This window comes from Monodelphis domestica, chromosome 5, assembly GCF_027887165.1.
Source record: "Monodelphis domestica isolate mMonDom1 chromosome 5, mMonDom1.pri, whole genome shotgun sequence".
Classification (NCBI taxonomy): Eukaryota; Metazoa; Chordata; class Mammalia; order Didelphimorphia; family Didelphidae; genus Monodelphis; species Monodelphis domestica.
Genome location: NC_077231.1, coordinates 33417524 through 33424217, shown reverse-complemented (window position 1 = coordinate 33424217; position 6694 = coordinate 33417524).

The window sequence follows — 6694 nt, the reverse complement described above, 5'->3', positions numbered from 1 at the left end:
AGGACTTTGCGTATCTCCCCCTAAAGCAGGCAGTTGTGAGGCATCAAGTGGACAAGGTAATGCCTCACTAGGGTTTACACAAGCTCTTCGTGGGAATTCTGTAATGTGTGGCTACAAGACAAAGCCGTGGGGAAGCTGTGGGAGGGAAGAGAAGGGAAGGACGATGGAGCCTTCAGTGGAGAGCCCAACAGGATGGACTTGGAGGGCAATCTTGGCCCTTCCAAGGAGAAGCCTATGAAAGTGGTGCTCAGGTTGGAGTTTAAGGGGCCAGATCCTGGAGATATGTAGACAGGAATGAATCATTTGTGTTGCATTGGAGCCTACAACAATAAATGAGATCAATAGACCCAAGGTAATTTTGAGTTGGGGAAGAGCAACAAAAGCTTGGGAGGAAAATCAGAGGAGACTTCTTGGAGGGAAGGATAAGAGAAAAAAGACAACAAAAATAGTAAGGATTCTGAGATCTCAGGCTTTCAGGATTACTGCAACATGGTAGGAGTAGCCAAGTCCTTTTGTAGGTTTAGCCCAGCAAAACTTACCAAGCTAACAGAATATCTGTGGCTTGTCCTTGGTGCTGAATAGTACCCTGAGGGGGCATCGAGATAGAGGTGAGGACCAAGAACTTTCAGAATTATAGAATATCAGATTTAGGAAGGACCTTAAAGGCCATCTCCATTTTACAGAGAAGAAAACGAATGCCCTGAGGACCTTAAAAGTCATCTAATTCAAGGAGTGGCTAGGTAGCACAGTGGATAGAACACCAGACCTGGAGGTTCTTAATAAAAAGGACCCTGAGAGGTGGTGATTTGGCCAAAGTAACAGTAAATCAGGATTGTTCAGGACAAGAACTCAGATCTGGAACATCATCACTCCATCCGTGCTCCAAGAACCTTCAGGTTTAGGAAGCCCAGAAAAGATAACATCTAATTTTCCTTCAGATTCTCTGGTAAAGAAAGATCTGGGGTGATGAAACCCACCCCCAGGGGGTGGAATGGCTCCCTCTTAATCACAACAGTCAATAAGCGATTGAGCCAGGGGAGTTCCCAAGCTCCACAGCTGGGCTCCAGTGACCCAGTTCTAGGGGAATGCTCCACTCAAGCATCCTGCCTTGGAAAGAGCATTATGAACCTTTATCCTCTCGAATGGTCCCTGTTGGCCACTGGACCAGAGAACTGGAAAGAGGTCTTTTGATACCTACCATTTGATCTAAGTTTCCCATTTTACGGAGGAGGAAATAAAGTCCTAGATAAGGGAAGTGATTGTCCACTGCAGAGATAGTAAGAGATATGATTACTGAGTAGCAGTTAGAATTTGAACCCAGATCTTCTTATCTAAATGGAGGGCTCCTTCCTGCCCTATGCCAATTAGATGTGGCGTCAAGGGAGAGGGTTCCTTCCAAGTGTCTTGGGAAAGAATCTATAGCAAAGTCAGAAAACAATGATTAAAATTGGATCTAGGGTCTGGGTTCAAACAGATACTTCTAGCTGTGTGACCCTGGGCAAGCCACTTAACACCCTTGCCTAGCCCTTCTTCTGTCGTAGGATTGATACTAAGGTAAGGGTTTAAAAAAAAATCTACAGATAATCTGGAAAAAAATAAAGAAACTATAGGAAAAATGTTCCAGGCTTTAAGAAGATGAGAAAACGGGGGGCTGGGAAATGTGCTGATTTTGGAGTTGAGAGAACTGGGTTCAAATCTCCCATCTGACACTGGTTGAAAGTAAGCACTTGGCCCCTCTGAGATGGAGATAAAACCTCAAGGGGTTGTTGAGAAAAAGACATCTTGTAAACCTTGATGTTCTAATCACAGTCTCTGCAGGAGGCGGAGATGCTCTGAAGCCAGTCAGGAGAAAGAGGAGCCAGGGGCCCTCCCAGGCTACCAGCTTTGCCCATCTCTGGAAGCCCTGCCCTCGCACCCCCTCCCCACTCCAAGCCCCAGGAGCCCCCGGGGCCCTTTCCTTTCTTTTCCACTCAGCAACTGGAAGAATGGCCGAGGAGTCTCCATCCTGGCCTGGGAGGGGAACAACAAGGCATTGATCGGTGGGGCCCTCCACACAATAGCCGTTCTGTCCCCATCGGCCTGTTTCCTACAGGGACAATAGTCAAAGGGCTGGTGACGTGGGGAGAGATCGGAATCCCAGGCGGGATTTTCCAAGCCTTCAATGGTGGCTGTTTGTCTCGGCTGGTCCCAGGGACCCAGGAAACCCCCACCCCCCGCGCCCCCGCCTCGATGTGTTCTCCCCCTAAAGCTGTGGGGCCCGGGCTCCCACCCACGCTGGGCACCAGGCCCAGGGCTGCTCTGACCCGGAGGTGCCAAGCAGGGTGTGTCATGGGGCTCGGGGCAGTGGCAGGGGAGAGCGAGGGGGGGATGGAGGTTCGGGGACCCCTTTGGTCCTGGAGGGGAGTCCCTGGCCGCTGGGGCTTTTTTAGCCCAACCTGTGGGATGGGACCAGAAGCGAGGACTCCACGTCCTGGCATGGGATCGACCCTTTCTGTGGCGCTGATTGTTTACAACTTGCAGCTCCCACCAGGCTCAGCCCAGAGCCTGGTGTGCCGTTCAGGCTTAATCAATGCTGGTCCCATGCACAGAGCACTCCCTCCCCAAGCCGGTGGAGTCGGTCCTTTTGCCTTATGGAGAACTTCTCTCCCCCTGCGAAATGCCTCCCTTCTGTCCTAGGATTGATACAGTGTCCTCCGCTCTTTCCTTTGAAACCCTTGCCTTGTGTCTTATCCCTGATACAAGTATCGACCCGAGGCAGAAGCGCTGTCGGGGCTAGGCAATGGGGGTTGAGTGACTTGCCCAGGGTCACCCAGCTAGGAAGTATCTAAGACCAGACTTGAAGCCAGGACCCCCATCTCCAGGTCTGGCTCTGTGCAGGGAGCCACTGTTTCCCCTTTTGTCTGTCTACGGAGGAGCACCTCACTGAGGGGGGATTGATGAAAGTTTGTCCTGGAAAGAGCTCTGGATTTGCAATCCTCTGATGTGGGTTCAAGTCCCTGATCTATCTCTTGCCTATGCGGACCTCAGCTTTCCTCATCTGTAAAATGGGCATCATAATCCATACACTGAGGATCAGAGAATTTAGAGCTGGAAGGAAATTGGAGATCATAAAAGTTGATCTTCAGGCACAGAGAGGGAAAAGGGAAGGGAAGGGAATGAACACTATGTGCAAGAACTTAACAAATAATTATTCATTCTATTCTTACAAACAGCCCTAGGAGGGAGTTGCTATTGGGATCATTCCTCCTTTTACAGATAAGGAAACTGAGGCTGACAGAGATTAAGTGACTTGTCCAGGGTCACACGGCTAGCAAAGGTCTGAGGCCAGATGTGTGTGTTGGAGAGAAAGAGATAAGATCTCTGCAGTAAGGTCACCTCCAGGCTGCTGGCACTGCCAGGGCCAAAAATCAAGCTGGGTAGTGAGGGTGAGGGGAGGCCGTTTGGGCTGGGGTCAGGGGAGGCAGGGTACAAAGCAGTGTCCAGCACGGTGCTCAGAAGGTCGTGGGGCTGCCTGCCACAACCTCCGAGGGAAGCAGTGTCCCACAGACCAGCTCACACCTCGGTGCCTCTTCCTGCTGGAGAGTTTCGTGCAAGAACTGGCCGAGCCCTTCAGTCCCTACCTCTCCTCCTGGGGCCAGACACAGAGACTCTCCAGCTTCTCCCCAGCCTCCTCCAGCAGGCTGGGCACACTGCCCTCCCCCCAGCCTGAGGGGCTGGCCGGAGAGACCCTCCTCCCCCAGACCTCCCCAGAGGGGCCTGGGCCCTGTCCAGTTCCTGGGGTGGCCTGAAGAGCTGTGGGCTGGGCGTCAGTTTCTCACGCTCTCCTGCTCCCTTCCCTGCCTCACCATTTCCTCTGCTGCTTGGGGCGCGGAGGGGATGGGGGGAGCAACTCAGTGACATCAGAAAGAGGGGGGGCGGGGTGTTCCAGAGCAAAGAAGCCTCCGGAGGCCACCCCCACACCACAGGACCGAGTCTGCCTGCCCAGAGTGCCTGGCTGGGGGGGGGGGGTGCTCCCTAGGGTATGACAACCCAGGGAGCAGGACTCCGACTGACTCTTAGTAACACCCAGAGCCTTCCATCATCCCCCCCCCCCATATTGTTGCTGCTGGGGACTGAGTCACTGACCCCTGCTGAAGTCAGGGGCACTGACGCCACAGCTGGGGTCAGCCGAGGAGCAAGGATCTTAGGGCAGCCCCAAGGGGAGGGAAGGCCAGCTGCTCCAGCCATGAAATTCGGCTTTTTGGTCTGCCCTTCAAGGCTTCTCCAAATCCCCCTTCTCCAACCCTTTCTGTGATTCTCCAGCCTGGCAGAAGTGCCCCTCCTGCCTGGTAGACTCTGAACTCCTCTCCTCTCCCCGGCTCCCTCCCAGCTCAGTCCCTCCCTTCCTTCCTCATCCTGTTCCATATTTCCCTCCTCCATGACTTCCTTGAGCAAATAAACCCCTTTCAACTCCACCCCTCCCCAACTCAAAGCTCCATCCATCGGTTCTTTTTCTGTCTTTTTAACTCAAAGCCTGCGGACTGAATGAGATTTGCTGGGATGGGAGCTCCTTGAGGGAGACCATTGTCTCCTTCCCTCTGGATGCATGGTCCTACAAGTTTAGTACCTAGGACAGGGCACCTTGGCAGGGGCTTTGGGGCACCGAGCCGAGCAGCTCAGGCCAGGGAGGCGATGCTAGGGGCTGTCAGGGAGGAGGGATAATCGTCCTCCCCCATCCCCACCCCAGAGACCCAAGGAAGATCCCTCCTTTACTGGCCTGGAGATGTCTTGTATTTCCATCCTGGGGCTGGGATAGGCAGAGCTACACAGTAGATGTGTGTGTGTGTGTGTGTGTGTGTGTGTGTGTGTGTGTGTGTGTGTGTGTGTGTGTGTGTGTGTGAGGGGCTGTGAGTCTATTCTTTGTGGAGACAAGGGAGGCAGAGGTTAAGCTCACGGATGTCTGAAATTCCAGATTGAATCAGGCTGGGTAGATGAGAACTCCCACGTTTTTGGGGAAGGGATTCTTTTCTTCCCTGGAATTCAGAAAAGGCTGCCTGGAGAAGGGGGCTCAAGTACACGGAAGGAAAGGAGAGATAGGGTTGGTGGCAGGAAGGTGTGTGTGTGTGTGTGTGTTGGGGTAGAACTTGGCTTGCTCACAACTAGACCTCCTGGAGTTGTCCCGGGCACCTCCCCTTGCCCAGGGGCTGGTCAGGCCGGTTCCAGACACCCTTAACCTGGCTCTTTTCCCTGAACCTTCCTCTCCTAGGATTTCCTTCCTCCTTTGTTTCTTTTTGTCTCTCGGTTGCCAGAAGACACCATACCTGTCAGACAGGTAGTCAGATCCTTGGCTCTGCTATCTATACTCCCCTCACTCTACCTCAGAGGGCACAGACAGAGCCACAGACAGTCAGTCAGATAAAAGAGGAGGGATGGATCCTGGGTGGTGGTAATCTGAGAAAGCTTCCTGAGGGAGCAGGGAACCAGAAAAAACAAAACAAAACAAAACCAAAAACGGATGACAAGGAAAGTGTTCCAGCCGTAGAATATATATCAAGAATTATCCCTTTAACATCTCATTAATTATCTGGGCAGTTGAGTGCCTCAGTGGACAGAGTCCGGACTGGAGATGGGAGGACCGGGGTTCAAATGTGGCCTCAGACACTCCCTAGCTGTGTGGTCCTGGGTATGCCACTTAATCCCAACTGCCTAGCCCCCACTCTTCTGTCTTAGAATTGATACTAAGAAGGTAAGAACTAAAACAATTTATCCATGTGCTGGGAACTGGGAAGGCAAAGAAGAAAGTTGATGAACCCCACACTCTGAAGGAGTTTCCCGTCTGGGACCAACAAAGATTCACTGGGATCTAAGAGAGCAAAATGAAGCATTAATCCAGAAGCAATCGATCAATCAGTAGAAATTGATTAGGCATTCAGGGATCTTCCAGCTCAATATCCTTTTACCGTTTCTTGATAACGAACCTTACAACAACCCTGTGTAGTTTTACAGACGAGGAAACTGAGATTTGAAAACAACGAAGGGATTGCTCAAAGTCACAGAGCTGAGCTGTGACTTGTATCTTTACATCCTCCGTTCCAGCAACTACTTGGTCTCCATCATCTTGGGGTGGAGGCTCAGAGGCGTTTAGAGACTAAACCATTCTCACACAGCACTCTACAGGGCGGCGCTTGGGGAGCAACGCACTCTCTCAACAATCACTCAAAGGCTCCTATTTCGGGACATTTCCCTACCGGGAAATGCAGTTTGTTCGTAGTGTTACCCCCATTCTCCCTCCATCCCGAGTCAAAGTAACTCTTGGTGCTTTCTCCGATCTGAGCAAGAATTTCTGCTGGGCTTTACGGCCACGCCTTGGAGTTGTAGTAGGGCCTCCGGCGAGTCCTCCGGTCCAGGGGGCGAAAGAGAGCTTCCTTTGCCCTTCTGTCCGCCCGCTCCACGTCTCTCGTTGCCGGAAATTGGGCTGCTCTGTCCAAAGCACAACAGCATCTCGATGGTTGGTGAAGAAATGGAAACGGGCAAAAAAGGGGTGAACTTCGCGAAGTCCAATCTCAGAAAGGAACGAATGGCAAGGAAAGAAGAATTTTCCCCTCAATGGAAAGGAAAATGTATCTCATGACGATGAAAAATTATGAAAAGAGCCTTTTCTGTTGCTTCGACGGAACAGATATGCTCCTCTCTCCTTCACCCCTCCCCGTGGAGC